The sequence below is a fragment of the Triturus cristatus genome, chromosome 7 (assembly GCF_964204655.1).
Source record: "Triturus cristatus chromosome 7, aTriCri1.1, whole genome shotgun sequence".
Classification (NCBI taxonomy): domain Eukaryota; kingdom Metazoa; phylum Chordata; class Amphibia; order Caudata; family Salamandridae; genus Triturus; species Triturus cristatus.
This window is the reverse complement of record NC_140590.1, coordinates 489,240,691-489,248,025: the sequence shown is the minus strand read 5'-3', so window position 1 is coordinate 489,248,025 and position 7,335 is coordinate 489,240,691. Positions and strand designations below refer to the sequence as shown.

At 49.6% G+C, this 7,335-nt stretch overlaps 1 pseudogene; it reads right to left on the bottom strand.

Annotated features, from left to right (window-relative positions):
- Window positions 1-5,482: 5,482 nt before the first annotated feature.
- On the bottom strand, window positions 5,483-7,105 carry LOC146809968 (uroplakin-3a-like; annotated as a pseudogene).
- Between the last annotated feature and the right edge of the window lie 230 nt (window positions 7,106-7,335).

The following is a 7,335-nucleotide window of genomic DNA, read 5'->3' as shown; positions in this document are numbered from 1 at the left end:
GGGAAGACTGGGTGAGGCATGACGGTGACAAAAATAAACGCTGAAAGCTTAAAGGACAGGAAAATGAAGAAGAGAAAGTACATAAAGATAATACATGGCCGGTACACGATCTGTCTACTTGTACTCATAATTATTTTACTTGTACTAGCCTGCCTCGGGTGGATAACACAAGCTGCCCTTCCAGCACCTGAGTCTCCTACCTCTACAGAATCGCCTCATCAGCATGTGTCATTGCCCCCCCACGTGCAAACAAGAAGGGCAGAATTTTATAACAATACTTTGATTCAGATGTTACACCAGCACCAGCTTGTGGTGAATACAACAAACTGTTGGGTATGTGGGTTGCTGCCCCATACTGCGGGCACAGGGATGCCCCTGATTCCCGCTCCCTTTTCTTGAGCCGGTTCAGCCTACGGATGGTGTACGCCTTCTATTCAGGTAAACCATCGACGCGATCCCCAGGGAAAAATAGTAGCAAGCAAGCATTCACCCACATTTTGGCTACGGAGTGGCCAAATATGAATAGGACTTCACCCGAAAAGGATGAATATGAGAACAACCACGGGTCTTTCTATCCGCTGAGCCTCTCTGGCAGAGGAGGGAGACGACGGCTGCCGCCCCTCAGGAACCTCCCTGTCTACCCACATTCTGGACGATACTGCATCGAGAGCAGTGGAACAGTATGGGTGGGGGAGAGTGACTGCGCCTACACGCTCCAGCTTAATGGCTCGACTCACACAGCTCTGGTGGCTTTGCTCAATACCTATTTTGTGTGCGGGAGCAAGGCTGCCCAAGTCATGGGCTGGCACCTGTTATGTCACTTGGTTGCTTCCCCCAACATACACAGCCGATGCAACACACCACATCCAGAAGAGAGGTGTAATTGACACTGAAGACACTGCTGGCCAAGAATTTGGAGACTTTGCTTAAGGGTTCCTCCCCTTTTGGGGCCCTGTGGTCAATAGTCATAATATTCAACACCTTACAAGAGTGGTAGAGGCCACCATCAACGTGACTGCCGGTGCTCTCAGTAACATCACTGCTGAACTTCAAGCGGACCGCCTCATGACTTTGCAGAACCGCATGGTTCTTGACATAATCCTAGCGTACCGTGGAGGAGTCTGTAAATTGATCAGAACCTGCTGCTCTGTATGTATACCTGATAATGCACCGACAGTTTATAAAGCAATCCAGAAGCTCCATAAGATTGTTTCCGACATCCATCAGGATGAGGGTTCATGGTCCCTAACCGGTTGGTTTTGGGGCCTGGTCTCTCAGTGGGGATGGAAGATATTGATTTTCGTTGCCATCATTAAAGCCGCATTCTTTTCTTGCTGCCTCTGTGTTCAATGTATGCACGCGCTATGTGGCCTCTGTGCCACCTCTTTAACACTCAAGCCAGTAAACTCACACCACCAGAATGCCATGATGATGCTTGAGAAGGAGGTCCAGAATATGATGGACATTGACCTAGGTGATGACTGAAAGTTGCCTCTTCATGGCAAAAGGATGGACTGTTGAACTATGCTTAAAATGGCCACTGAGACTCCATTTCGTGTTACCATGCTCTCGGCAACCTGGTGAAGGATTGCTTTCTATGTCCCTGTTAGAATTTGCTTAACCCTCCTCGCTCCTTGCGGTTGAGCCTATTCCAGAATCTGCTTGTGTACCTCGCCCCCCCCCCAGGTTGTGCCAGAGAATAAGCCACATCCTGTCCACTGTTGGTAACTCAGCCTCTTACACCATCAGATGTGCTCCGTGACCACGCCATCTGGGCGCTGAATCAAGAGGCTGTGTACATTGTGCAATCAGAGACCGATGCTTTCTGGCCACGATAACGCCACCTGAGACTGATGAGAACTTGTTGGATGTGTAAAGGGTGTGGCTAGTGCTATAATTATGTGTGCGCTGCGGAGTGAAGCAGCAGTCTCCGTAGAATTGTCTTTGTACCATTCTGGGACCCTGTCCTTAGCTCGAGCTAATGAATTAAATTAACTTTCCTCCGCAGCTAAGTTGTCCTGGTCTCTTTGGTAATGCATGAGTGATCAAGGTGAACCCGTAGATTCTAGTTGTCCCCTGCACTGCTGGCTTTGACCCTCCAGTCGGGAGGGGTCTCTAAAAGGCGGTTCCACAAGCTGACAAACATGGCAGATCTGAGGGCAGATGTTGTTGTGGACGGCACCAGGTAGCTCCTGATCATCAAGGGTAGGTAGCGGCTGGCCAGCTGTGCCCTGTAGAGATTGGAGGTGCTGGAGGAACTGGTAGAGGACAAAGCCGACCCTAGTTGCAGCAGAGGATGAGTTGTGCCTGACCCTGCTGTGAAGAAGGAGAGCTGCCTCCCGGAACTGGATCCGTGAGTGGAGGAAGTGACTGAGAAAGCGGCAGACCGTCCTGGAGAGCAGCCCCTGGCATGGCCACCAGCTGGAAGCACATAGCCTGCCCTGCCAACTGTGGGACCTGATGACCCACCCAACCTTAGGAGTCACACAAGGAGTTGAGGCTGAGAAGGTCCTCCCTGCACAGAGGCTGTAGGGCCAGGTGTGGCAACAGGTGGAAAAGAGCCTACAATTCAGAAGGGACAGGAAGGTTTACAGTGGAGAAGTACGGTGGAGTGGGCCTACCTTACGCCGCGAGGCAAGGCATGCAGTGAATGGGTGGGCAGCCAGTGTTGGAGTGCTCATGCTGCTGTACCACTAACTGCAGAGGGTAGTGTGCCCCCCTACAGAGGCAAAATACCCCAGCCTAGGTTGGGGCCTAGGCCCAGAGGGGTGCGGAGCCCGGGGTGGAGGAGCACCACCTGACATCTCAACCCACCATCTGGAGAGTCACTAGTGAGGACAGGCCGGCAATACTGGAGGGCATGGGGAATCAGCTGTCCTGGGAACACATATAATAAACCAGGCATAAAGATAAACCACCTAGTGTCTCTCAACAAACTTGTATAGACCAGTATGTGGTCAGAAAAAAATAGGTGCAAGAGGCTATGGAGGGGGGCTCGTCTGAATGGCATGCTGAACAGACTGAGTCTACCGAAATGCAGACCCTGAAAGCGATAGAACAATCAAGGCAATCCCTAGAACACAAAATTGACTCAATGGCCATAGAAGTCAACTTGTGTAAGGTCCATGAAATAGTGCAGGAGACTCATCAGAATGTGGATGGACGAGTATGGTCTGCATACTCTCACAGATGCCGCACACTCTGGACTCCATGATGGTGAATGTGGAGGGCCGATCACGTAGGAATAATCTCTGTTTTGTGGGTTTCCCTGAGAGTGTTGAGGGCACAACCCCAGAGTCATTCTTGGAGCAGTGGATCCAACAAGAGGTGAAACCTGAAGGCCTATCTCGGATGCTCACCATTGACAGGACAGGGATTCTCTGTTCCAATGGCTCAGAAAAACAGAAGAAGTCAAGTTTGAGAACCGCATAATCAGGGTGTTCCTGGATTACACGCAGAAAGTCCAGGGCTTACGCAAATCCTCTCTTGCAATCAAAGTTAAGCTTGGAGCCATGAAATTAAAATAAATGCTCCATTTCCCGGCCAAGCTAAAGGTGTTGTATCAGAGGAGGGCCCACTACTTTTCTACGCCAAAGGAGGCATGAGCCTGAGCCTAGCCGGAATGTGGAGAGGGGCTGGTGCTGGCCCTGACACAGGAAGACCACGTGGGTAGAAGGGCTACTAGCAGGCGGTTGGCCAGCAGAGCGGCCAGCTCCAGAAGACCACGCGATAGGGGGGACAATAATAATCAGGTGGTGGTGCAGCAGTATGGCACACTAAGATTGGAATGCACACCAATGGACTCGGCCTCATGGATGGACTCGGAGATGGAGGAAGGCCCACCTACAGACTGACAGACACTGGGGTTGTCACCCAAAAGCCCAGGTGGTACACTGTTAGGTGGGGTCCCCCCATAGGAGGTGAAGGAGGGTCAGCCTCCAGCCCAGCGCCACAGAACCTGAAGGCCATTGTCAGACTATAAACTGTCAATTCTTGCTGAGACACACCACCAACGTGGTGAGACCATTATAATACATCAACCTCCTGAGTACGAAGGCCATCAGCAGCAGGAGGGAGTGGTGCATGCGGAGTGTGGAGATGGGCTTGGCTCCTTTGCTATACCTCACTTTTTCTCTGAGCCACAGTCTGTACTGCAGGGAGAGAAGCTTACTGGCCCTGTGGCTGGGGGGCATCCCTGGGGGCTGCATCTCTTCGCCAAAGTATAATCTTAGACTGTAGTACTTGATAGAACTGTTGTTTGTTTTACGGTTCAAACAGTTCCAAGAGGGATTTTATGCTGCCCTATAACTCAGGTGGCAATTTGGGGAAACACAAGTTGGAGGTTTCATTTGGTGTTTACCAGGGGAGAGTTAATGTGCAACACATGGCACACTATAGGACACGCACTATTGTACTTACTGATACAAGGTCACAGCTGTATACCGGGGGGATACAGCAGTGGCGGCCTAAACAGGGCAAGCTTAAGAAAATACTGCACATATGACGTTGACCCTGCTTTCATGGAATGTCCAGGGCTTGAATGATAATACCAAATTACACAGGGTACTCTCCTACCTTAGGAAATATGCAGTTCAGATAGCATCCCTCCAAGAAACACACCTTACCACTGAAGAGGAGCACAAAGTAAGGCGGAAGTGGAGGAGACAGTTGTTCTCAGCAACATACTTAACATATGCAAGGTGGTGTCGCTATGGCAAGCTCCAGGGAGTCCATATCAACATAGGAGCTCCATGGCTGCTGTAAAAAGATGCTATATAGTACTGTATAGCACGCTTGATGGTGCTGAGGTGTACTTGTTCAACACATATGCAGCAAACTCTAGAGTCCATGATCAAATATTACCCTGCCTCGATGTTCCCTTGTGGTGGGCGGGGGACTTTAACTGCATGCTGGATGGAGAAATCGACAGGCACCCCTCAAAGGCTAATATGACACCGGGCATGTACACACTTAAGAGTTCTCCTAACACTCTGTGGTACATGGCACCCGGAGCCCCTTGAATCAGTTCCTGCTCTCCTAGGCACTGACACCTAATGTACAGGGATCACAAAACCTGGGCAGATTTGTCTCTGATCCCTCACCACTCCTTCTCACCTACACTGGCGACCTGCAATGAGCTCTGATACTCACATGCCGAATGAATCTGGAGGCACTCGGCAACCCCATTTTTAGGTCTCGCCTAGTATTGCAGCGCGCATGCGCTGCTCGCTCTGCAAGACATATTGTGGGAGAGGAGATTTCAGAAGGGGACTTGAAGCCCCGCTCATCATTTTCATTGGATCGCGTCAGCGTTTATGCTAAACGCTGGCTTCCCATTGAAAAGGATGCTTCCTGGTTACCGCCCTGTCTCCCTTTTGGACGGCCCATTCAGACTGGGTCGTTAGCTTCACGGCAGTCGTGAAGGAATTTCTTATCTGTATCTGTGCCAAGGGGGCGTGTAGTGACGGATCATGTTTATGAGTTAGTCTGTGCCGGTACCTTGCTGTAGCACGGTATGCCCTTGCGCACACACAGTAACACCCCGTGAATAGCTGGCTGTAAAAGGAGCCAAGTTTCGGCATGTCCGGTCCGATGTCAGCTCATCATACCTGTACGCTGTGTTGTTCGCCACCGGTGGGCTGCAGATGTCGCTCAAGTTCGGGTCATTCAAGCAGGTCGTGTTCTTCCCCACTCTCATGAGGTACTGCTGCAGAGTGCTGGCCGATGCGCCACCACCGAGGACGGAACAGTTGGGGGCGGGAAACTTCGCAACTATGTACGGTGCAGAGAAACCTCCGCTGGTGTTTTGGAAACTGCCAGTTAATTACCAGACTAGCCCAAGGCGATTCCATAACTGCCATGGGGGGAGGGTCGGAGACCCTGCTGTGAGGAGGTAGCTCATTCCCCGTCTAGAAAGTAAACCCTCCTAGAACGTTACCACTCATGCCACTTCGAGGAAACAGCTGTACTCACCAGACACCTGCAGTCCATATAGAGCAACCAAATAGAGTGAGTAGTCCGAGAGCCCCATGGTGACTTTTTGGCAGACAGCGCCGTCAAAGACACAGACCGGTTTCTGCAGGGCAACCGTGGTCAGCTTAGGGTTATTAGCCAACATCAGAGGACTTACAATATCTGGGCCCACTTCTGAGGAATATGCGGAGAAAAGAAACCGCGTCATTCATGCTAAGGTATGACCCCCGCCATCTAAAATTCAAAATAAGTAACGAGAACGCAAGCAACTGCATGGTTATTTTTTTTGTAGATTTATAGAGACCGAACTCGACCCCAAGGCATTGGAGCACTTTACATGAGCACCAGTTACGTTACACAAGGACACATTCATTTTTCGTAGGCACAGGGATATTAAGTGATTTGCCCAGAATCACAGAATGAGGAGCCGACGCTCGAACCTGGTTGCCCAGCTCAAAGGTGGCAGCTCTGGCCGTCAGGCCACATACTCTCCCCAATTAGTTACGCGTGCTAAAATTGTGTTTCGTAAAAAATATATATTTTACTTTTCAGATTAGTGTGTATGCTACTTGACGGCGCTACCAGTGAAGCATTTATTTACACTTTAACTGAAGTTAAACAAAGGAGATGACTAAGGTTAATCGAGAGCAAGAGTGAGAAAAGGGAGTGATAAAAAAAAGTGTACCCCTGCATGTTTAAAGCAAATAACTAAGCCCAGCACAGAATAAAAAATCACAAGCTCACACTACCGTAACACTGTCAACATGTTTCTGTTATACGCCTACCCTCAAGAATGAAAGCAAATGGCTAATAGCCGATATTATTACCTTAACACTTCTAGGTCAAGTTTAAGTTATCAAGAGGAAAGGATAAATACGGCCGAAACATGGATTCAATTGATATTAAAAAATAGTCTGCAACATATACGGTGGTGCAACTTTCACTCGCGTCGTTAACTACATTTTTTGCCCCACTACTGAAGTACGATTAATCATTTTCCCAGAAATTTAAGAAAAAGGCTAGTGAGTATTAGAAGCTAAAGTAGGGTTTCTTGGTGCCCTAACTCACCTATGGCGGAGTTGACAGATTGCAGTGCCCAGCACAGGCACAGTAGGCGGAAGAAAGAATACATGGCGAGCGGGTAAGGAGCTCCAAAGTCAGACCGTTTGTGCAGCACAACAGCAGCTCAGTGCACACATGCTCGGCTTTCTGTGAGGGTCACCTGCCACGCCCTGCCACGTTGTACTTTGGGAAGAGCTTTATTTTTTTTTGCAGAGTTTTATATAGCGCGAACTTGACCCGAATTGGGTATCAGAGCGCTTTACATAGCACCAGTTACGTTACATGAGAACACACATTCAT